The 25,850-nt window shown below is 46.2% G+C and overlaps 1 long non-coding RNA gene across 1 annotated transcript in view; it reads right to left on the bottom strand.

The window, feature by feature from the left end:
* LOC111765884 (uncharacterized) overlaps positions 1–23,004 on the bottom strand; it is a 28,767-nt gene extending 5,763 nt beyond the window's left edge. The window contains exons 1-2 of the long non-coding RNA XR_002798098.3: positions 22,902–23,004; positions 21,872–21,987 (exon numbers count right to left, since the gene is read on the bottom strand). This is a non-coding gene — a long non-coding RNA (uncharacterized lncRNA). The remainder of the gene's footprint in view (positions 1–21,871; positions 21,988–22,901) is intronic.
* Positions 23,005–25,850: the final 2,846 nt, after the last annotated feature.

Below are 25,850 nucleotides of genomic sequence, written 5' to 3'. Positions count from 1 at the left end.
AGCAAATGCATAGCCAGCCCTGGGAGCGGTAGTTAGACTAACCATCAGTGACCAGATGGGGGGAATTAGAAGAGTCCTTAGAGGTAATCCAGTTCAAATACAGCCCCTTCTCTCTCCCTAGGAGAGTTGGGTCTGAAGCTAAGGAAGGAAAAGGAACTTGGCCAAGATCCTACAGCAAGTCAGGAACTGGTCTCTGGATAAAGGGCTCTTTGCTCTTCTGTGCTGCCCCAAGATGCTCTTTCACTCATTTAACCTCTACACACAATGCTGAAGGGCCCACAACCTGCCAAGCACTGAGCCTAGTTCCACTTCCTCAGAGCACAGAGGCAGAACAGTCAAGGGAGAGCATGTCCTAGATTTGGAGCAAGAACTCGAGACTTTGCCCCACCAAAAGCCCGTGGGTAGCCAGGGCATGTCAATTTTTCTTTCTGGGAATTAGTTTCCTCCTTTGCAATAGGAAGGAATTGAATCAACTGACCTCAAAGGCGCCTCCCGAGCCTAAATGATGTGGAAACAGCAGGGAGGATAGCATTCCGATGGGAGACCCAGTGGACCTCCCACCCCAATCAAGAATGTAGCTCTGTTCTTAGCAGTCCTCAGGTGAAATTAAACTCTGCTTTCAACAGAATTTGTCAGTTTTTCAGCCAATAATAATAATAATAATAATAATAAGTATCACAACTACAAGCTGTTCTAAGCCAAGCTGTCCTTAGACAGATAATCGGATTTGCATAATTGGGTGCCGCTAAGGTTTAAATAATTCATCAACATGGCAGCCTCTTTTTTAATAGCCGAACTTAACTGTCAGACTTCAGGAAAGAATCAATGGCAATCCATGTCCAGGGATGTGAGCTGCATCCTCAGGGTGGCCGGAGCTGCTGGGGTGAAATTTGGAGACAGGCCTCTTTTCTGGCTGTTTCTACACTCTAACATACATTTGGACAAAGGATTTGCTTTTCTTATTCTACTAATGTGTACAGCAAAGCTTGTTCACACAGAATGGGGCAAAGGGAAACATCTGAGTCCATTTTGAAAAAATATAAACTATCCTAAGAGATCTCAGATTCCAGCAGATCGAGGGGAAATGAGTGAGATAAAACTCTATGATTAATTAATGGGAGGTAGAAGTGGGAAAGTTTGAGGAAGAAGATCCAAGTAATGGGAAGCAATTTCACTGCCTTCAAATCTCTGAAAGACTAAAAGGATTGTTCTGGTAAGCCCCAAAGACAGGGCCAACAGGAACTCACTGGGAAAGAGATGTCGAGCTGCCTTGAGATGCAGTTTACTGCCGTCCCTCAATAGCTGGTGTTGTTTCAGTTCCAGCCAAAAGGTCACCAGTCAGTAACACATCTGTGGACAAACTTCATTATTCACTGCATCAAGGGAGAATGCCTACCATGAGGCACCTCACGTGGCTCAAGCAGTGACCACATGGGAGATCCCAGGTTCATTTCCCAGTGCCTCCTAAAGAAGACACGCAAGACAGCGAGCCAACACTATGGGCTGGCATGGCAAGCTGACACAACAAGATGATGCAATGCGATGACACAACAAAGAGACACAACAAAGAAACACAATGGTAGCCAAAACAAGCAGGGAGCGGAGGTGGCTGAAGAGATTGGGCATTTCCCTTCCATATAGGAGGTCCCTGGTTTGGTTCCCAGTGCCACCTAAAAAGAAGATGAGCACACCATGAACAGATAGAGAAAGCAGACAATGAGCATAAACAATGGGGGGGAGGAGGAATAAATAAATAAATCTTTTAAAAAATAATTATTAAAAAAAAAGAGAATGACTTCTTATAGGATTTTAACCTCTGTTAGGTGACTGAGGGAAGGTTCAAGGAAGCAGGGGTCCCCTGATCAGATGCTGTCAGGAAGAGTGGAGAATTCTACAAATGAGTACCTTAATAAATCTTATAAAAGGATGGAAGAATGGGGCAAGGCTAAAACTCCTAGGTCAAGAAGAGTCCCTGGTCTTAGCTGGGAGAGGAGGTTGCTTGGCACTTTTGTAATTTGCACAATAACCTTTTTTCTGTGTTCCCCCTCCTCGATAAATTGAGCCACATCCATATGGGGACCCAGGTAAGAAATCTGGGCATTGCTCTGACTTCTTCCCTCTCCATAACTCCCCACATTTAACTCCATTATAAATCCCGTTGATTCTGCCTTGGGATTCAACTCAGGCTCTTAGAGGTTTTGTTGTTCTTGATGCATTTTGACTGCCCCAGTTGGAGTCCAGGGAGGAGGCTGTGGAGATGGGAACAATAGAGGTTATGGAATGGTGGCCTCTTCCTCCTTTCCCACTAGTGCCTGGATGGGTTTGGGGTACCAGGGGAGCAAGGGCTTAGGAGAGAAGCCAAAGCAGGTGTGTTGGTGGAAGACTATGTGGGACATAGGGTCCTGGAAGTGTGGCGTTGGAGCCCAAGTCACCGTGTATTGCACAGAGTCAGGGAGAGAACCTTTCTTCAAGCAACTCCTCCCAAGGTTACCATGGACCTAGGCCATTCTATGGACTCAGGGCTGCCAGCAGATAAGGGCAGGTGTGCCCAAGGGAGCTGAAATCTCAAGGAGGGCATAAAGAATAGACATGAGGACCTTCGTAGAGGAAACCAGAGCAGACAAACAAAAGTGAGGTTTTTATGAGCATTGATAAGCCCAGGAAGAGACTTGATCTGGAAGCCTCAATCAGGAAAATGTGAATATACACATTAATATGATCCTGTTGTTGCCATAGGCTCATAAAGGAATCAAGATGTTTGGATCTCACAGTCTATGCCCATGTAATTGGTAGGGCCCTCGACCAGGGTTTTTTAAACTTTTCTGTGATAAAAGAGCCCCAGCCGTTGTTGATGATGCTGGTGTCTCTTCTGAACCACTGAGTGAACTACTGCATGTGACTAGGAAAGGAAGCCAGAATGAGGCCATCAAGGTGCAACTCCTACCAAAGATGGCGTGTGTATTCATTTCCATTGTGGCTGTGGCAAATTGCAACAAACGCAGTGGCTTAAAAACTGCATGAATTTATTCTCCTAGAGTTCTGGAGGTCAGAAGTCCAAAGTGAGTCTTACATGGGGTAAAATAAGGTGTCCTCAGGCCTGGGGCCTTCTGGAGGCTCCAGAGGGAAACATGTTCCTTGCCTCTTATAGCTTCTGGAGGCTGAGACATTCCTTGGCTCCTGGTCACATCACTCCAATCTCAACTTCAGCCATCTCCTCACTCTCTCTAGCCTTTGACCTTCTTGCCTCTGTCTTGTAAGGGCCCTTGTGATTACAATGAGGGCCCACCCGGATAATTCAGAATCATCTCCCCATCTAACATGATTACATCTGCAAAATCCCTCCCTCCATATAAGGTAACATTCTCAGGTTCTTTGGGACTTCTTTGTCAATTATTCAACCTACCCTGATATAAAAGATAGAAGAACCATTTTCTTTGGATTTGTGTCCCCACATCAAGCCTGACTTAGTAAAAGAAAACTGGTTTTAGCACCTCATAAGCTTGAGTTCAAAATCCAACTCTGATATTTCTTTGTTGTGCGACCTGTGGCATGTCATTTCATCTTGCCCCTGGTGGATGGAGTCTCACCTAGTCTATCTGTAAAATGGGTTGCAGAGAGAATGAATACGGCCATGTATTTAAAGGGCCAAGCATCCAGTAAGTGCTCAGTGCTTTTCCTGGATGTAGAGCTGTGCCTTCCTTATCTGTCCCCAGGGAGCATCAGTGGCCTGGGGCCTCCTTCTTGCCAACACCCAGGGGACCCATGTCATTGTGATTTGACACGCATCTCTCTCTTACTTGTCTTTTATCTTTGTAAGATCTCCTCTGCCACCTTCCCGCCAATGTGTGTGGCAGAAAAGGCATTTTTCCAGCCTTGGACCACACAGAGCTGAGATGCTGGGCAGCACACACGGGGACAACCACACAAAGATCCACAGCCAGGCCTGCCTCCTCCCATCTGCTTTGAGGCCAGACATGAAAGGCCTTTTTTAAAGAGATGCGGGAAATTGTCATTAGAGCCTTTCTTCTCTTGATAATGGTCCTGCCGGAACCAGAAGGAAGAAAACTACTGATGTGCTATTTATTATGATATGTGGGCTGCAGGGTATATATAATCATGAAAATCATTCTTGGACCAAAACCACTACTTAATTTGTGCCAGTTTTAATACAGTGTACTATCTAAAATTTTTCTATTGGTGGTCTGAAAGAAAAATCATAGAATTTTAGGAAAATTCAAAGCCATTGAATCCATCTTCAATAAAAGGCAATATACTGCCATTCATCCTCTACTTGCACATCTCTAGACAGTGAGCTCACGATCTCTTTCCACCGAAGTTCTTTCTTTGGGACCTTGAGGGTGGAAAGTAACGATGTCCCTCCTCCCCTCCTATTTTGAATCAATTATGAAATAGACACATGTGCCACCAAGGGAGCAGCCTTATTTGCTAGTAAAGCTGGAGCAGGCAACTTGGACATGAGACCAGAATGAGTTTTCTAGGCCTTCCAGAATCTAGAACCAGCTTATAGTGAGACTTGAGTCTGCAGAGCACCCTCTCACCCACCCAGCCCCTTGGATTTCCTGGTTGCCCCACACCCTTCTGGGGCTCAGAGAGCCCAGGAACACAGGACTGTGATGCCATGTGAGCAAGTGGCATGCGACCCCTTATTCTACATGGCCTTCAGGAACCAAGAGATGTCAGTCTCTTACCATCTCACCTCCTAAGGCATGGAGCCTGCAAGAGCTAAAAACAGGGCAGAAGCTTTCTCCCTAACCTGCTGAGAATTCCTGTTACGCGCTCCAGCAGTAGCATGATGAAGAAGATGGTTGCAATCTGTGTGACTACTAGAATGTTTTCTGTATTGAGCTGAAATCTGCTTCCATTCAAATTCTATCCACTCTTGCCAATTCTATTCTCTACTGCTATAAGGAATGAAAGGTCAAGAACTATAACCACCACAGGCTCCACAGTCCAGCAACCTCAATTCAAACCTTGCCTCTGCCAGGGGTTTGCCACATCTCCTTGGGCAAATTATTGTCCTGAGTTTCCATTTCCTGTCCTGTGAAATGGGTGTGATGACAGTCCCAGTCTCACTGGAGTGATGCTCCCATTGGTGAGATAATCCATATGAAGCAGTCAGCCTGGCATATGGTAATAGTTCCACAAACAGGAGCTGCTGATGTAACTGCCTCATTGAGCCAGCATTCCCTTCCCATCCAGTGATGCACCATGAAGAGCTCTGCCTACCCTATGGGGTTCCTACTGGTAGCTGCTCTAGGGAAACTAAAAAGAAATACAAGACCCAAACTCTACCCTTTACCAGTCACCTTGTCAGGGGAGAATTTGCCAAAGACGACCCCAGCATGCATTCATGAGTTCATTCACTCATATTTGTGGAACATACTCATCCATTAATTTAATTAAAGATTTTTTCAGCCCTTACTCTGGGTCAAACCCAGTTTTAGGCACTGAGACCACAGAAGCTAGTCAGACCCTATTGCCAACCTTACAAAAGCCTGCAGACCACCCAGGGATAGCAAATGCTTCAGTGTGTAGCAAATAGAATATGTCCCTTAAGAGTTTGAGGAGGGAGAGTTCAATTCCTGGTGTTATCCCTGGGAATGCTTCCAGGGGGGAGGGGGAATTTGAACTGAGCTTTGAAAGATAGCTAGAACTTGGATGAGTAGTATATCAGTTAGTTATGCCACAATAAGTGCTGTGTAACAAAGTGCTCCAACAATCTGTGGCTTAATAACAGTAAGCATTTCTCTTTGCTCATATAAAAGCCGGCCTTACTCTTTCTTTCATGGCTCTTGGAGTCAGATGGTCTAGGATGACCTCAAACAGGAAGACTGGCATGGCTCAGCTCTTTTCCACATGCTGCTCATCCTGCAGCGGGATTGTCTGGGAAGAGTCTCATGTGGAGGACAGAGAAAGAAGACTTAAGAACAAGCCCTCAATTTGCACGTGTTTTTCCAAAACTCTGTTTCTGTCACATTCACTAACATTTCATTGGCCATCAGAAGCAGCATGGCCAAGTCCAAAGTCAGAGTGGGAGAACCTTGCAAAGTGATAGAGCACAAGGAAGGAAGAATGGGGACCGTTAATGCAATCTGTGTCCACAGTGCAGAGAATAGGCAGAGGAACGGCTGACTGAGATGTGAGGGTGAGGACAGGAAGGAACCTTCCTCTCCCATCAGGGTCAGAGGGACACATCAACCATCACGTTTCCTGAGCATCCACAGTGTGCCAAGCCTAGCACCAGACACTCAGTGCCCAGAATTTCATGTCAGCTGCACAAAAACCCTCCAAGGTAGATATTGCCATTTCACAGATGAGAAATCAAGAATCAGTCAAATAAGCCACCAGTTTAAGGAATGGAAGGGCCAGGATTCAAACTGGGATTGGTCAGAAAAGAAACCCTGTGGTCTTTCCATTATGTCCCACTATCTTTCACACCTACTGGGGTCAACAGGGAATTAAAGATGATTGGGGGAAGTGGCTGTGGCTCAAGTAATTGAGCTCCCTTTTACAATATGGAGGACCCAGGTTCGAAATCCCCGGGGACCTCCTGGTAAAAAAAGAAAAAAGGCATCCCAGACTTGTGCCATGCAGAGGCGCAGGCCCCCGCGTGGCAAAGTGATGCACCAAAAAGATGATAACGCAACCAGATAGGGGGGAAAAAAAAGATGATGGGCCCAGATGGTCAAGGACCTTGTTTCCACTTTTGTAGAGGCCCAGTCCCTTTCTATGAAAGCTCGCTTTGTTCTGGAGCTTGCTATCCTTGCCCTCCCTGCACTCGTTCCCTTCACTTAGGCATCCCTATTTGAGCTTAATTAGGTTTGCACTGAGTTCATGAGTTTCCATAAACTTAATGGGCTCTAAAGAGAAAATAGAGATCTTTCTCACCAGGTGTTTATTTCCTTCCCAAGTTGCCCCCACTGCTCTCTCAGACTCATTTCCAAGTTCCATCTGGTTAATGGGTGCAGGTGAGATTGAACAAGGCACTGAACACCCTCCCCCACATGCCCCCACCTCAGCCCCATGCACGACACAGCCAGATGCTCAGTACTTCCCTGGAAAGAAGATGGAGATGAAATGAGGAACTACAGAGACCAGGCCCAGTCCCACACGTACCAAATCCAGCCCTCAGATCTGGCCCTAGACATCTTGGCAAAAGGCAGGAAGGACCTGACATTTCTTGAGCACCTACTATGTGCTGGGCATGACACCCAGACTGTCTCATCTCATCCACTGAGTGGCTTGACAGAGCATGGACTCTGGAGTCTGATCACCTGGCTGGGCTACTTGCTCGGGATCCCTCTGTATCTCAGTTTCCTCATCGAAAGCTGGAGATAAAAACAGTACTTACCTCAAAGGTCACTGTGAAGTTTAAAAGAGTTAAGGACTAAAGTGCCTGGAACAGCGCCTGGCTCATGGTAAGGACTCAAGAAATGTTTGCCACCACTACTATAATTATTATTTCTATTATCTTCTCAACAATTTTGGAAAGCAGGCATTTGCCTCTTTTAGAGGTAAGAAAGATTTGTTGAGATAAAGCGATTCACCCCAGAGCACGCAACTTTAAAAATAATAACCAACAATAAAGTTTGCTCTGTCAGCACAGTCCTTTCTCTGTCCCCCACACAATCCACCACCTCCCCTCTGCAGAACAGGAAAGTAATCTTCTGTGGCAATCCTCTCCGAGGCCAAGGCAGGAAAAAGCTCCTAGGAAGTGGCCTCTGGGTGGTGGAGAGGAACACAGTCATGCTTGAGCCCATGACTTTCTCTCCTGCTTCGTTCTCTGTTCTCATGTTCTCAATGAAGCCACTCAGGGCTCAACCTGAGGACCTGCTGCTCCCCAATTTCTCCTCGGTCTGAACCTGAACAAAACGTAACTCTCACCTGGGATCCCCCGTCATACACAGAGGTGGAAGTCAATTCTGCCTGGAGGTCAGGGGAAAAAGTCAAGGTTAAGAGGCCATTTCCTTTTATGTATTTTTTTTCTTTCATAATTGAGATTTTATCAGTTGTTTTGAAGATCAGCACAGATGTTATGAACAACTTGTACACAATTCTTAATGTACACACCGAAAACCTAAAAAGCCATGTAGTTATTTTTCTGAAGTTATTCCAGTGACTTTCCAGCTTAAAATTTGGAGACTAGTTTTCCTTAAGAGGATATCAAGTACCAATATCTTCAAATGTTGATAAGCTGTTACATCTTTAAGTCCCACTAGCTCACAATTTAATACCATACATACTACATACTCACATTTCCAATCTTTTACAGAACATAACAAAGTTATTAGAAAAACTGGATGACCATGACCAAGGATGTTACAGAGTTCTGATAGGGACAGCCAAGATCAGGAGTGGTTTTAAGAAGCAATTCTATTTAAAAAACATGGGAATAGAAGTAATTCAAAATGTTCAACACATAATAAATGCATGGCTGTGGTTCCAAGCCACCATTTGGTATGTCTTATATTATAGGGTATAAAAATTGTCAGCCCCACCCAATGGAATGTTGACACCCAAGACAAAGCCTCCCATAATTCAATATCCTACTATTTTCTGCTTGTACCAAAAAAATAAACAACCAGCAAATGATTTCCCCTCTTTAAAAAAAAAAAAAAGGCATTTATACCTTAAAAAATGGAATGAGGTGGGATTCCAATCTCCTTCTTAAAAATGTTTCTTCTAGAGCTACTAAAACAGTTGCACTTACAAAATAGCTGATAAAAAACATTCCTCTGCATTGCACAAGAAGGGAGAAACACGGACCACTGAGAAGACATGGAATATGGTATTAACCAGACTTGGTTTCTTTCTCTCCTGCTTCCTCAGAGGCAGGGCTCTTCTCATTTTTAGTTTCTCTACTTTCTGCAGGTAAATCTTCTTTAGTTCTTGATTAGCCACTTCAGCTTGTTTCCCCTTTGCTCCCCTTTTTGCTTTTGGTTGCACCTTTTTGTCCGAAGGTTCATCCTTTCCTGCTGCCTTTTGGGCTTTGCTTCCACATGCACAGGAACGGGTTTAGTGGACAGCCTCACCGACCTGCCCTTGGGCTCCTCCTTCCTGCCACCTGGGCCAAGCTGGCCTTCCTCTTGGGCATCTTGGCGGTGCTGCGGAACATGGAGTGCCAAGAGCCTTCACGAAGCGGGACTGCTGGCTGCTGCCGCTCCTCCTGCCGCCTAAGTGGCCTTTTGAGTTGAGTTTTAAGGGATTGGCAGAAGCCCACAGAGTGGATGGAGAAAAAGCAACAAAGCACCAAATGCAAAGGACCAGAAACATGAGAGCTTTGGGCTTACCCCCCACCCCAAAAACTCCCGAGTGGGTAAAGGGATGTGGTTAGTCTGGAGGGTACAACTGCTCAGGGCTGACTGTGGAACCGGTGAGTGATTTGGAAGGGCCTCGAATGCCAAGGCAAGGCATTTGTGCTTCATCCTGAGAGCAGCAAGGAGCCACTGAGGGTTTCTAAGCAGATGAGTGACCTGATCCCAGCTGGGACTTAGAAAGGTCAGTTCAGGTACTACATCGAGTTTGATCTGAGGAGGCCGATATTAAGATGAAAGGTAGCTTCTGGAAACCAATTACAGGGCAGGCAACAGACTGAAGCTTCACACATGCGATCCCACTGAGCTTTCCCACTGATGTTAGAACAAGAGTCGGAAAACTGCAGCCCGTGGGCCAAATGCTGCCTGCTGCCTGTTGTTGTAAATAACATTTTTGCAGTGTTTTTTTAAAATACTGCTACAATGCCCTTTTTCTTTTTTTTTTTCTTTTTTTTTTTTTTTTTTTTACATATTGTCTACACTGAAGCTGTTATTACAGAGGGGAATGTCTGACGCTCAAAGCCTAAAATATTTACTATTTGGTCCTTTACAGAAAAAGTTTGCTGACCCCTGTCTTAGAGGAGCTATTGTGATCCCCATTTTATGCATGAGAAGCCTGAGACTCTGAGAAATGAGTGACTTGCCAAAGGTCACAGAACTTGTAAATGGAGGCAGGGGGTGGACGAGGAGGCCTGTGACAATCCTAAAGTGAGATTAGGAAGCGGCCCCAGAAGGCATGACTGCAGATCCACTGCAGCAGTTCCTGTGGCACCATCCGTCCCCTTCCGCCCGGTCCACCCTGCAGTTAGCCACAGGACTCAGGCGCCTCTGTGCCAGCCAGGGCCCTTGCCCTGGTCCCCAAACCAGCATCAAATGACTAATTTAAAACCTAATGCTTCTGCCATGTCCACCCCGGCTGCCCCTTCTTCATCTTATCGCATCCTATTCAAATCCAAAATAAATTATTTCAGCTCTGCAGCCTTTGGATAAAGAAAAAAATGAAATTAAAAAGTGAAAAAAGCAAAAAGGAAAAGCTTTGAAGGGACAGCCTGCCTGCCTCCCTTGTCTGCAGTTGCAGGTCTTTTCTTCTAAGCCAACATTGATAACCTCTGGGGCATGCTGAGTCCTGGAGGCTGGGAGGACAAAGCCCCACTTCCTTCCAGAACTTGGCTCTTCTATAGGTGGTGGGACAGAGAAAGGCATAGGTTTCAGGCACCAGGTTGTCCCATGTCTCCCTCTGGCTGGGCAAAGCACTGTCCTCTTCTATCAATCAGAATCCCATGTCTATGGGAAGATAGAATTGCTGGTGAGAGGAATGGGTGATAGCAATTGATAACATTCACTTTTTTCTTTAAGTATGTATTAGTCACCTACTGTATAAATACCAGGCACAGGGCCAGGCACTTGGCATACAAAGATGAACAAAGCTATAAGAGACCCTCCCTGCAGGAAGCTTGTATATCCATTTTCACCAAACCAAGAGGCTCACTGCTTATTTTAGTTTGCAAAGCTCTTTCTCCCCCATTCTCACTCGAGCCTACCAATAAACCAATGAGGCAAGATGGGGACAATATTATTAAAAGCCCCATTTTATAGATGTGGAAACTGAGCCTAGAGAGTAAAGTGACTTATCCAAGGTCACATGGCATGTAGGTAACAGAATTAGCCCTCAAATTCTTCATGCAGGGCGGCGGACTTGGCCCAGTGGTTAGGGCATCCGTGTACCACATGATGTGATGCACACAAGGAGTGCCGTGCCACACAGGGTGTCCCCTGCGTAGGGGAGCCCCACGCGCAAGAAGTGCGCCCCATAAGGAGAGCCACCCAGCATGAAAGAAAGTGCCGCCTGCCCAGGAATGGTGCCGCACACACTGAGAGCTGACAGAGCAAGATGAAGCAACAAAAAGAAACACAGAGTCCCGTGCCGCTGACAACAACAGAAGTGGACAAAGAAGACACAGCAAATAGACACAGAGAACAGACAACCGGGGTGGGGGGGAGGGGGAAAGGGAGAGAAATAAATAAATAAATAAATCTTAAAAAAAAAAAAAATTCTTCATACACCAAAGAGGATGGCACGTAAACTAGTGGTGAAAAGCCTGGCCCAGCAGACCTGGTTTTGCTAGCTGTGTGATGCAGGTAAAAGTTTCTTAATCTTGCTAAACCTCACTTTACCCATCTTTGAAATGGGAAGGGAAAAATCTATCTCACAGGGTCTGATGGCCCAAGAAATTGGGGGAGGGTGGGGGGAACATTTGAACATAGAAGATTGTCAGGTATATGGTTGAAACTATAATGTTGAGAAAACTCTTTAGAAAATATAATAAGGAAGATTACCTGTTTAAGATGCTTAAGGGGGGCATCTGACACAGGGTAGGCTTCTAGGGAGTGTGTGAGTGCTCATTTTGTCATAGTGGGTTGTATCACTGGGTGGAGACCCGTACAATGAGAATGAAGGTGTACCCATATCCTGGGGAGGACTGCTGTTCTCAAACAGAGGGAATTGTATCTCATGAGAGAATTGGGGGCTCCCAAAGGGTTAGGGTAGTCGAGTATGTCAAGCCCTCAATATTGTTGCAAGTATCTGTGAATATGGTCCTTCAAGTAATGAAGATTGATTGTCACTATGGGTCCTGAGGGGAGGGGGGGAGAGGTATTGAATAGATGGAATCAGTGTAACTGTGGGGCAATGGAAGTGTTCCACAAGATCATGCAGTGATGGATATAGGACATGTTAAATTACACCAAAAATGTATAAAAGTCATAGTCTAAAATACAAACCATAATGTAAACCCAAATGGAACCATGTTTGAAAGCTATGTTTCAATATGTGTACATCAGCTGCAGCAAGTATAATATGAACATGTAAAAAGATCATTGCTGGGGAAGGGATAAAGTGCTTGATGTTGGATATGTGGATTATGTGATCTAAAACTTTTGTGAACACAAATTTAATAATTGGAAAAAAAAAAGAAAGAAAGGACGTAGACACTGAGGAAGAAATGAATGGAAGAAATTGCCTTGCCACTCTACATACAGGGCAACACCTATAGCAGTGATGAAAGGCAAAATGTCAAAAACAAAGCTTTTTCATTTTTTCGTTCTTTGATACCCCAATTTATTTTTCCTTTATTTAATTTTTCTAAATTACTACATATTCTGTATCTAACCTTTAAACCCATCACTATATTCCATTTTACTATTAATGGAACCTGGCAATATATTAGGTTTCCTTTTTAAAGAAGTTTTGGACTACCCAGAGGTTCAACTATGGCAGGGAAGGAACACTGGTGTGGGGTGTTATTGATAGGGGGCACATAGTTGGGAGGAAGTTCTCCAGGTCATGTATACAGGGTACATAAAAATGTTTGGATATTTTCATAGTGGTTTCAGTTAAAAACGACAACTGAGAGAGTGCTAAGTTCCTAGCTAGGGGAGCTCTATCACATTCCTTGATGGAGCAGCAACAATCCACCAAGTGCAATAGCAAAGACCAATAAAGATAGATGGTCCAACAATGAGCCCTTGATACCAATGGCTATGATGATGAGCCTGTGTGCCTGAACTATGAACAAGGCCTAGAGCTGCACAGTGCGTAAGATTTACCTCCTGGGAGCCTCCATGTTGTTCAAATGTGGCCACTCTCTAGGCCAAACTCAGCATGTAAATGCATTACCTTCCCCCCAGCATGAGACATGACTCCCAGGGATGAGCCTCCCTGGTGCTGAGGGATTACTACCAAACACCAGCTGATGATGTAACTAGAAAGAGACCTTGAATAAAAGGTTCAACTCAGACCAGCAGAATTTCTCAGCCTACATGTAATATCAGGTGTTAAAACTGCTTTTTGACCTTGAATAAAAGGGGGAAATGGAAAGAACAAATGAGTTTATATGGCTATGAGTCTCCAAAAAAGAGTCAGGAGGTCATCAGAGGGGTAGTGCTTATGCATGCTTCAGCAGGGTCCCAGAGACAGCCAAAGTAGATACAACCCCAGGTACTGGTTCTCCTGGGGGCTACAGAGACCCACAGGTTCTCTGGTCATGGCAGATGGCTCGAGTTCAGTGCCATGTCAGTTGGCCCTACTTTGGAGTTTGTGTTCCTAAGTGTGATGGAGTTGTACTCAAATGTGACCTTTCTACCCATGCCTCTTCTGTCACTTTTACTGGACTGTGGTTGGTGCTGGGGATGGTGTATACTCAGAAGACCTGAATCTCTGGACCATCCATGGGACAACCAGGCCCTGAGACTCAGCAGACTTGCAAGCCCTACCCTCTGGTTTTTTGGACTTACCCTGGCCAGCTAACAGCGAGGTGAAGAAGGTCACCCACCACATCAGGAAGTCAAGAGGGCTTACAACTGCAAGCAGGAGAATTGCATCCATCATCCATGTGGAATCTAAGCCCTCTCTTGATATAGAGGTAGAGTGGACATAACCAGCCCAGTGTCCACAGGATGGAGGAATAGAGTATGTACTAGAGTGAACTTACTGATATTGTACTATGAAACTATTGTGCTTAGTAATGGAAGAAATTATAGCATTGATGTGGAGGAAGTGGCCATGGTAGCTGCTGAGGGTAAGGAGAGGGAAGAAGAGATATGATGTGGGGGCATTTTCAGGACTTGGAGTTATCCTGGGTGATACTGCAGGGACAGATGCTGGACATTGTATATCCTGCCATGTCCCACTGTTTGGACTGGGGGAGAGTGTAAACTACAATGTAAACCACTATCCATGTAGTGCAGCAGTGATCCAAAATGTATTCACCAAAAGCAATGAATGTCCCATGATGATGGAAGATGTTGTTGATATGGGAGGAGTGGGGTGAGGGGGGTGGGGGATATATGGGGACCTCTTATATTTGTTTAATGTAACATTTTTAAAAAATAGAGAGAAAGAGAAAAAAAGAATGTAGTGCAATTCTTACACATAGCAATGAGCAACTGCTACATCTGCTATTGCTGGTATTGTTGGATGATGATGATGAAGGAGGAAGAGGAGGAGGAAGAGACGACTACACCAGTGGCAACAGTGATGACCATATCCCACCACAGCTGCCTCCCAGTGGCCTTCTCCCACAGCCCTTACGCCCCCTCAGTGAGATGAAAAAAGTCCCATGTAGGGGTCTGACTCTACCAGGGACTGAACTCTGTGAACTTGGCCAAGTCCTCTGTCACCTCTCTAGTTAGTCTCAGTTTCCCCATCAGAACTGAGGGAGATGGGCAAGACAATCCCCAAGCCTCCTTCCAGACCCCCTGCTGGGAATTTAAGTATCAGTAACAGAGAGGAGAAAGTCAGGTCCCCAGTGGAGGGTGTCCAGAGAGAAAGCTTGGGCAGGGCAGATGCCTCAACTGTGCTTAAAGGAGACATGCTCCTCCAGGTCCTGGGCAGCTTAGGGGACTCTCTCTGCCTTCCTTGACTTAAGAGAGATGGTTATCAGCAGAGAAACCTGGCAAGAACAATCTGAAATGTGCCGCAGGTTTCCTGAGCATCTTAAAGTGTGAGTTTATGTGCTTGGCAGGCACTAAGCATCCTTGAGAGGGGATTTGTTTGAGGAAATTGCTAGGGCTCCTTTCCAGGAACACACCTGGCAGCAGCTGTGAATTGGGACCACACCTGGAGCTGAGGTGTCTTCTCCTGCCCTGGCTGATACCCATCACCCACCCACGTGCATGGGCCAGGTTCAGAAGTCTCTGCAATCACAGAGGGGAGGATGCCCAAGACACACCCATGGGCTTTGGTCATCACGCCCTGCCTGGGCTCCTGAGTTAAGGTCGCCCGCCAGCGAGTGTGAGGCGTGCGGGCTGGAAACAAGACTCAGGCAAGTTTGTTCACCTCTCCAAGTGTCACTTTCCGCCTGCCTGAGAGGCTCCCAGAGCTGATTCTGGGACCCGTTACATAGTCAGCAAAGAGTGGCTTTTGCGTCATTCTGTTTCCTGACTTCCTGGAGCTGACACCAAAAGCCCTGGAGGATTCTGCATGGGGCTTAATTTTCCATAGGTTCAGCACCCCTCAGCCTTTCAGTCAGGGTGGCCCCTCCATGCACCTTTTTTATTTTTTTGTCTTTATTTATTTTTTTAATGTTACATTCAAAAAATATGAGGTCCCCATATACTCCCCACCCCCCCTCACCCCACTCCTCCCACCATAACAACCACCTCCTCCATCATCATGAGACATTCACTGCATTTGGTGAATACATCTCTGACCACCGCTGCACCTCATGGTCAATGGTCCACATCATAGCCCACACTCTCCCACAGTCCACCCAGTGGGTCATGGGAGGATCTATGATGTCCGGTAATTGTCCCTGCAGCACCACCCAGGACAACTCCAAGCCCCGAAAATGCCCCCACATTACATCTCTTCCTCCCACTCCCTACCCCCAGTAGCCACCATGGCCAATTTCTCCATACCAATGCCACATTTTCTTCGATTACTAATCACAATAGTTCATGAATAGAATATCAGTAGGTCCACTCTAATCCATACTCTATTCCTCCATCCTGTGGACCTTAGAATGGTTGTGTCCACTCCACATCTACATCAAGAGGGGGCTTAGATTCCACATGGATGCTGGATGCAATCCTCCTGCTTTCAGTTGTAGGCACTCTTGGCTCCCTGGTGTGGCGGCTGACCTTCATCATCTCCATGTAAACGTGTTGCCTTCCCCCCAGCATGGGACATGACTCCATGCATCTTGATGTCCAAGCAGGGTAATCAGTACTTCCTCCCCTCAGAGGGAAGATTTGCACCACTGAGGCCTCCCAGCTGGATGAATGCCCATTTCCTCCAGCCTCGTCTCATGTGAGCAAAAGGGGAAGAAGGTGTTTTGGAGGCTGACCTCCTGGGACTGAATCTCAATTCTGCCATCCACAAGTTCTGTGACCTTGGGCAAGTTCGTGAAACTCCTTGCTCTGTGCAGTACAGATAACAATCCCTGCCACCCAGGGCTGTGGCAAGGGCTGAAAACTCCAGCTTGTTTCTGTTTGCTTGTTTTGCTTGCTAATCATGTCCCAGGCAATACGCTAAGGGCTCACATGCATTAACTCATTTTAAATCTTCTCAGTCTTTCGAGGATCCCTTTGTTCCTCTTTTATGATAGGAATACTGAGGTCCCATGGGAATGAGTGACTTGCCCTGGGTCACTCAGTTGGTGAGTGACAGAGCCACGCTTTGGAAAGAGCCCTGGGCTCCCAGTCGCTCTGCTCTTCAGCCTTTCCTTATGAACACACTTTCTTAACATCAGGACTGGTAGGGTAGGAATTCTAATCCCCCACCCATAAATAGGGACTCCAAGGCTCCGAGAGGTAAAGGGACTTGCTCAAAACCACACAACTCAACTCCTCCATGGCACAGCTGGAGACAGAGCCAGTCCGCCTGACCCCATGCCTGGCTCTCACCATGACCCCAACTGCTTCTGTTTGTAATGCTCTGTGATTTTAAAAGGAAGGAAGGAAGAAAAAGCTACATTGAATGCTTAGCAGAGAAGAAGCTGATGGAAGACATCACACTGGTATTAAATTATGGATGAAGCCGGGCGTGCGGTCCTCTCCCTGCCACGGGCCTGCCTCCTTGCCCACCTCTGGGCCAGCCTCTGACAGCTTGTCAGGAAAGGTTTCAGTGCACTTTGGGTGACTTGCTAATGGGCTGCTTATAATGCTGGTGTGACAAGGGGCTGGTGAGGAAGCACCTTGGCTTAACTTCCAAACCTCTACAAGGGAACTTTACCTTGGGCCCAGGAGGGGCTGGGCCCTCTGGGAGGGAGATGGGGGGATGGGCTGTCTGTGTGACCTTTCTCTATCCACTGTCCTTTAATCCCTAACACTGGCCCATGAGGCAAGCAGCCTCATATAGGGAAAAGGGCTGACCTTGTGTTCAGAGAGTCCAGGCCATCAGCTCCAGCTCTAATGGTTTACTAGCTGTATGACCTTGGGCTAGTTGCTTGCCTTCCCTTAGCCTTGGTTTCCATATCTGAAAAATAGAAATTATAAAAAGAGCCATGTGGGCTTGGAGATAAAGACTTGAGTTTTATTTCAGACATGTTGAGTCTGGTGGGTTGGTCAGGCAGGTAGTCAGCAGTACAAACAAAGTGAACACATAAATAATTAAGAAATAAGAATAAAAATCTGGAAGAAATTGAGACAGAAAAAAGAGGCAAATTGGTGAATCATGTCCTCAGCTTCCCTTTCTGACTTTGGCCTCTGACCATGCCCCAAATGGAAGAAAGATCCTAGATGACATGGAGGTACAGAGGGGAACCCAGGCAGGAGAAAACTGCCCACAGGTAAGGAAACTTCTTACTAGACACTGGTCCTGAGCCAAGCATTCCACCCACAGCACCCTGTTCGATGAGCTCAGCAGCCCCAGGAAGCAGATTTTATACTCTTTATTTTTGCATATAAGGCAAATAAAAAGCAGAGAAGTGGGAGTGGCCTGCCGAGGACCACAGAGCTCAATCTAAAACTCAAACCCAAGGCCACCTGAATGCAAAACCCAAGCTTTTCCCATGTCACCACATGGCCAATGGGCCATCAGGCAGTGCAGCTACCACCAGGATCCCAAGGTGGGAACGCCAGTGAGGCCAAAGAGGTGGGTCAGGGGGAGGAGAAGAGGACCCTGCTGCCTGGTGAGATGGAAGGAGGGAGGAAGGGTGACCAATGGGTGTGCCCTTCGGAGCTCAATGGGAGTCTAGTCACTTCACGTTTGGGAGCCTGGCCTACCTCTTCCTAGAGTTGGGACCCACCTTGCCTCACTCTCTGCAGAGAACCAGGCATATAAGAGGTGCTCAATAAATGCAAGGGCCTCCCCAAGGGTGGCATACCCCTAGCTGCCTGAGTGAGAACACCCACCCAGAGGGTCTCCAGATTGGCGTGTGTCCTTGTCATTTGTACATGTTTATGTGTATGTGCATGCACGCGAGTCTGAGCGTGGTGTGTGAGGGTGGGGTGGGGACACAGTGTGTCTTTTAGGGTGTATATGTTGTCTGCCCTTAGGATAGCTTAAGGGAAAGCAAGGTGAGTGTGAGAAGGGAAAGAGAGGCCAGGAAGGGAAAAGAGAAAATGGAGAGAATGACAGAAAAAAAGGAAGAGAAAAATATCCATGACCACTGTCTCACGCACATATACATTGTAGCAGTTTGATATTGTTTATGAATTCCAAAAACAGATACTGGATTATGTTTGTAAACTGGTCTGTCCCTTAGAGCATCTTAGCGTATATTGGATTCAGAGTTTTCCCTTTTACTTGATTAAATAATGAATAAGGCTTTGATTGGGCAACACCAGTAGGATATTGAGTCCCCACCCCCTTGGTGGACAGGGACTCACAGGAAAGCTGCACCACAGAGAAGGGAAGCTGGAGTTTCGATTATGGAGTTTTTGAGCTGAAGCACACAGAGGAGCTTGGTTGGGAAGAAAAGGAAAAGGCCCCAGGAAGAGAAACAAGCCGTTTGCCTGATAGTCTAAAGCAGGCCTTGTGGAAATAGCAAAGGAGCTGAGCCCAGAAAGAAGTGAGCCACAGGAAGAGAGGAACCCAGGAAGCCTGAACCCTGGCAGACATCGGCAGCCATCTTGCTCCAACATGGGGCAACAGACTTTGGTGAGGGAAGTAACTTATGCTTTATGGCTCATAGCTGTGGGCTTGTACCCCAAATAAATACCCTTTATAAAAGCAACTGATTTCTGGTATTTTGCATCAGCACCCCTTTGGCTACTAATACACACATACACACACACACACCCTTATCTACCCAGTACACATCACCTCTCCTGCCCATCCACACAACCCTCCTGTATGCAGAGCCATACTGACTTAGAAATACTCCTTGATTTCTCCAAATATTCACCCTTTCATACCTGCACAGACATGTGACACACCATCACACACACCCATCCTTCATGCACCTGCCCATCCAGCCAATCTCTGCACATGCTGCTGCTACCCACTTGGGGAGTATGTGTCAGGGGGACCTAGAGTCCCGCAGCCACCCTCCCAAAGAATAACACTCTGCAGGCACTTGCTGCCCATGACCACTTCCTGCCATACCAACACGCACACATCATACATCTCCCTACAGCCGAACTACCTTCTCACCTTCATTCTCTTGGACCACCCATGATGGGGCAACTCCTAGGGGTAAGGCCATGTGCTGGGTGCTAGCGTGCAGCAGAGGTGGAGCTCACAGTCTACATATGTGATGGAACAGGCACTTCTTCTCAGGTCCTGATGCTTCCTCCTGGTGGTGGGCACACAACTGGTGTAACTCTTGGCCTCTCCATCCCTTCACCTTCTCTGACCCAGGGGAGATAGAAGGATTTATGGTACCGGATTTGCAAACTGGGGAAGAAAAACTCAGCTCAGCTCAGCCTTCCTTCTTCTTGGGAATAAGCCTGAGCTCTGAGCACACAGTTCTCTGCTACTCTGTGCCCTGAGTCCTGCCTGGGACATGTGGAGAGGCATGTCTCCCTCTAGGGCTCCTGCACTGGGTAGGGGAGGCTTCCTAAACCATGCTGTCAAGGAACAGAGACTACTGGACCTCAAACTGAGCTATGTGCTCCCTGAGACCCCAGCATTATACACATCCAAATAATCGACATCCATGCTGCACCTTACACACACGCATCTCCATTCTCAACTATAACCCACGCCAACGTCCAATGTCCACATGTGAACCCCATGCAACTTATGCATATATCCACCCATTCTCCATGCACCCAAACCCACACACCCCTCCAATTTCCTTCCTTGCCTCCGTTCCCTGTCCTCCCTAACAAGCCCTTCCCCACCCCTTTCACAAACTTCCCTGCTACACCACTTCCAATCTCACCGCATGTCCTTCCTTCTGACAACACCAGCAAAACCAGGTCATGTCACTGAGCAATTCAGCCCAGCCCGCCAGATTTTTCACTCAGCTCACAGAGAACTAACAGGACCATCTTCCTAGCTAATCGGGAAAGAAATCTGGTGGGCTCAATTGCTGACGATATGCATTTAAATGGCTGCATCTAGGAGGGAAATCTAAATGAGAGCTGAAGGGAGGCTGGGACACTGGGGGAAATCTCGCTGTAATAACTGTGTGAGGCTAAGTAAATCAATGGAAAGCTGTACACTCGCTTGGGGAGAGAAAAAAGATTCTACTGTAACACATGCGCTCAGAAACTTATTGGAATCTTCGCACTTTTAATATAATGGCATTAGTGTCACGGTTCCTTATGTATAAACTTCACCAGCCACACATAATAAAAGGAGAGCTGTTTCCCTGCGCATGTGATGTTGGATGTGAGCTCAGGGAGAGGGCACGTGCTTAATGATCTCCTTTCAAATCTGGATGATGTCCTGCAGCCTAAAGTGCAGAGGGAGCCTGTGTTAGAAGGCAAAGCAGCCCTAGTTCAAAGCCTGGCTCTGCCACCTACAAACTAGGTGACCTTGGGCAGATTACTCAACTCCGGGAGCATCCATCTCCTCTTCCATAAAACAGAGACAATGATGCATACCTCCCAGGGTTGAACTGAGGATTCAATAAGTTATATAACAGCCCTTGGCAAATAATAAGCACTTATCAAATATATGTCATTATTAGCACTGGATTTGAATCCTGCCTTCAATACTAACTGAATGACCTTGAGCAAGTTACCTAACTTCTCTGTTCCTCAGTTTCCTTGTTGTAATGTAGGGATTATAACAGTCCTTACCTTGTAGGACTGAGAAAAGGATTAAATTAATACACACATGGAAAGTGTTAGAACAGTACCTGTACTTTCTAAGTGCTCAATTCATGTGTGCCTTCATCATCTTCATCATCATAAGTCAAAAATGCTGAAGTTTATTGAGCATCTATTATGTGGTGCCTTGATAGCTAGAAGAGAGGAAACGTTGACTGCAATTCTGAGCCTCACCCATTAAGCACTCCAAAGTATAAGTCAATGAATTGCCCTAAAACCACATTTCTGAGAAATGGGTGGAAGAATTGGAGTCATTTAACCAAGAAAAGAGGAGACTCAGAGACACTTGCCTGTCATGGACAAATTCCTTCAGCTTATCAGAGTAAAAAAAGGCAAGAGAGGACAGAAGCAGGAGGGAGGGAGGGACAGTGGGGCTACAAGGAGTCCAAAAAAAAAAGCATTCTCAAATGAATTATTATTTAACAGTGGATGGCCAGGAAGGTACCAAAAAAAAAAAAAAATCTAAACATTCTCTTCAGGGGAAGAAATTAAGGAAATCTTGACAATTTTATTGTAGAAATGTTGTAGAAGAGAGTGAAACCTCACATGCCAGATTGGATCCTTTAGGGGGTCCCTTTGAATCCCATGATTTGGCAGGAAATTGTGATCATCACCTACCACCAACAGGTCAATCATCTCAGCCATGCCTGTTTGGAAAGAGCCCACCAACTGCTCTTTCTCTAGTTTCAAAGTGTAATTATATGTGATTCATAGCATCCATTAAAGTAAGTCCATCAGGCTATCTATCTGATAGTGTCTTATTTTCCTGGTTGTTATGAATTCAACCCTGGGGAGCAAATGCATGATCTTACCTTGGTAGTGTCAACTCCTCCTCTGACATGGGCTGGTCTCAGGATCAATGGTGCCAGGTCTTGGATTGGACTTGAGATGCACAGTATGTGGACAATGTTGAGGATCATGGAAGTATCTAGGGAAAAGCGAGTGCAGAGAGAACAGCAAGTACAAGGCCACAGGGAAGAAACAGCAAAGCATGTCATTGTGTCTGGAGCTCATTGAGTAGGCAGGGAGCAGTAGGAGAGGAGGTCAGAGGGCTAGCGATCCCAAAGGGCCACCATTAGGGAGGTAGATTTTATCTCAAGTAGGATGGAAAGCCATAAGCAGGATTTGAGGGGAGGAATGCCAGGATCTGATTTATATTATTAAAGGCACACTCCAGCCACTGTAGGAAAAAAGAGCAAGGGTGCAAGTGAGGAGCCCAGCTTTGTGATAGTCCAGGTACTGCACAGCTTTGATGAGGGTGGCAGAGATGAGGTCAGGAAAAGCGGTTAGACTCACATTATAGTTTGAAAGTAGAACCAATGGGATTTGCTGCTCAGACGTGAGGTGTGAGCAAAAGAGAAAGGTCGAAGGTGACGCCAAGGTTTGTGTCTTGAGTGACGTGGTGAGTGAGGAAACGTTGACTGCGGTGGGAAGCACTAGAGGAGGAGAAGGGCCAATGTGAGCCTGAAAGGCAGTAAACCAGAGGGACGGTAGGTGTTTGAGCACTACCGATGGCCAGTGAAAAAAGCCTGGGGACAGAGTGGCCAAAAGGATTGAATAAGAACAAGCAGATTTGGATATGTTCTCAACTTATTTGCACCAAGGTAGAATGCAATGAGATTCTTGCCATTAACTCTCATCGGTCAGTAAAAATTCTTCTGCATGCCAAAGCCTGATCTATGAGCTTGCACTGACAGGGACAGTCAAGAAAACCCGTCCTCTTGGTTCATGGCAGTAAGACTTCTTCTGAGAAAGAACCAGAAGTAAATCCAGACACAAGAGTTTTGGGGAGTCAGAAGCCTAAGCCAGAGGAGATGGCCAGAATGTAAGCTCCCAAGGTACCTGCAGAAAGCTTGAGGAGATATTTGGACTTCCACAGGGCATGGAATGAGGATCTGAGCCAAATTTATCCAGATCTCAAAGGGCCAAGAAATCCAATTCACATCTGTAATATGAACACATAATAAAAACTGCAGAGAAGGAAATGCACCAAAATGCTAAGAGGTGTCTGCACAATTATGGTTAATCTTTTTTTTTTTAATTATTTATTATTATTTTTTAATTACATTAAAAAAAGAGGTCCCATTCAACCCCACCGCCCCCACCCCCCACTCCCCCCACAGCAACACTCTCTCCCATCATCATGACACATCCATTGCACCTGGTAAGTTCATCTCTGAGCATCACTGCACTCCATAGTCAATGGTCCACATCATAGCCCAGACTCTCTCACGTTCCATCCAGTGGGCCCTGGGGGGATCTACAGTGTCCCGTAATTGTCCGTGAAGCACCACCCAGGACAACTCCATGTCCCGAAAACACCTCCACATCTCATCTCTTCCTCCCATTCCCCAAACCCAGCAGCCCCCATGGCTACCATTCCCACACCCATTCCACATTTTCTCTGTGGACATTGGATTGGTTGTGTCCATTGCATCTTTCTCACATTTCTCCAGATTTTCTAAATTATCTACAGTGAATATATTTTACAATCAGACAAAAATATAGAAGGACAAAGCACAAAGTGGGAACCTATAAATGATGCATATTTCCAGGTATGGGATTGAATGCAGAGAAAGGAGGACAGGTCCCTTCCTATCAGGGTCCTAATTGCAGAGCCTGCCTCGAAGAGCAGCACATCCCGGAGTCAGGCTGACTGTCAGCACAAACACTTAGGTGCCACACGGGCTGGGCCTTTGCCCTATCTCTCTCCATCCCAAACCTGTGCCGCTGAGGTTTGGGGCCTGAGTGCAGGATTTGCACATATCCCCACTATTTTTTTTTTTCTGTAGGATTTGTTCTCCTGTCAGAAGTTGCTGAGATCTTTCCTGAGTTCTGAGACTGTTTTCCAAAACATTCCCTGGCGCTCCCAGCTTCCTGTCCCTGGGAGATTAGATATGCATGCCTTCTGCATCTCCTTTCCTTCATTCAGTTAAAATCTCTTAACATTTCCTGAGCATGTCCCAGGCCTCAGGCACTGGTTTAAGCTTCCTGTGTATTAACTCATTTAATCCTCACGATAACCTATGAGATAGGTGCTATCATTATACCCATTTTGCAGATGAAACAGATAAGGCATCTAAAGGCGAACGATCTCAGTCAAGATCTCAGCTAATAAAGTGACCGAGGCAGGATCTGGCTCCGTGCTCTTCAACACCACACTGTTGAGCCTCTCAAGTGACTGTTGAAGGCCTACTATGGGCCAGGCTCTGTGATAACTGGTGCAGACATGGAGATGCGCTGCTAGAGTTAAATGTAGTCAGGCGCTATAGATACACTACTGACTTCCCTACTGTGTGAGCTTGGGCAAGTTACTTAACCTCCCTGTGCCTCAGTTTCCTCATCCATAAAAGGGAGCTGAAAATAATAACTACCCCATGAGAACGTTGTTAGATTATGTAAATTAATGCAAGCAAGGAACTGAAAAGGGTGCCTGGCACATAGTAAGTCCTCGTTGAAAGTTATTTAGTATTATTAGTATTTCATTATTACACAGGATGTAGTAAAGCACAAAAAAAAGGAGTACTCAGTTTTTTTTCTAAAGCAGTCAAAAAAGCTTCAGAGAGGTGCTGACGCCTGAGTATTGAAGGAGGAGCAAGTCTTCTCCGTGGTGAAGAAAGCGCTCGGGGCATTCCTGGCACCAGGAGAGCAGCGGGAGCCAAAGCCTAGAGGCATGAAACAGCATTTGCACCCTTACCCCTCAGGACTATTTAAGCACAGGGTGCTGTTTCTCCTCCACAGGGAAAACGGGAGCAGCCTCCACTGCTGAGCTGGACAAACCACCTTAATTTGTAGCCCCTGGGGTGGGAAGGCCACTGAAGACTTTCCAGTTCTTAGCTCTGTTTAGTGCTGCAAGAGCGCAAACTTCTGCTTCAAAGAGAAAAGGCATTCAAAAGGCTTATGAAAGACTTATGAGCCTTCTTGTACATCAAACGCACCTTACAAAGCAACATTTTGATGAGTTAAGTGCAAATGAATCAGAAACACAAGGATTAAATTTCCCTTGAAATACACATTCCCTTTAAACATAGGTTTAAAGATTAAGGGAAATTGCCAGGCAAATCGTGTTTTGGGTTAAACACTGCTAAGTGGTTCAAGTTGGTGCCTGTCTGGCACATCCTTTCTATTATTAGTGTAACTAACAATAATAATAATAGTATCAGCACTGCCTGATACACTTTTAGCTCACTTAAGGATTATGGGAGTCTTCTAGGGTGGTGGATAAAAAATGAAAATGTAATAATAGAAATAGAAACCCACATAAAGAACACAATGGTGCAGCAGAGATTGGCTAGCTGTCCACTAAGCCAGCTTCCTCTTTCCTTCTCGGCTCACAGCTGGACTACATCTCCCAGGCTGTGTTCCAGACAGCGGAATATAGGTCAAAGCAGGGTACGGCATGACTAAGTCCACCCCACAGAAATGCCCCCGTGTTCCTCTCTCACTCTCTTTCTCCAGCTGCCAGCTGCACACTGATGCCCAAGGCAACTTTGGAGGGCCCCAGCTGAAGGTGACAGCTTTCTTCAATCCCCAGCGCCCGTTGGACTTTATGTGAACACAAAATAAACTTCTGTTGTATGACACCACCAAGATTTCAGGGCTTTTCTGTTACGGCTGCTAGTGTCACTTTAACCAAGACGGTTAGAAAAAGGGCCACACGAGAGAGCAAAAAGAGCCTTAGATTATGAATTGGAAGAGGTGAGTTCGAGTCTTCTGCCCCAAATCTGCTGCGTGGGGCTCTGGGCAAAACTCTTCGTCCCCTCCAGGTCTCAGTTTCCCTGGTAGTAAAGC

The sequence above is a fragment of the Dasypus novemcinctus genome, chromosome 8 (genome assembly GCF_030445035.2).
Source record: "Dasypus novemcinctus isolate mDasNov1 chromosome 8, mDasNov1.1.hap2, whole genome shotgun sequence".
Lineage (NCBI taxonomy): Eukaryota > Metazoa > Chordata > Mammalia > Cingulata > Dasypodidae > Dasypus > Dasypus novemcinctus.
Note: the sequence above shows the minus strand (reverse complement) of the source record. Positions and strands in the feature narration are given on the sequence as shown.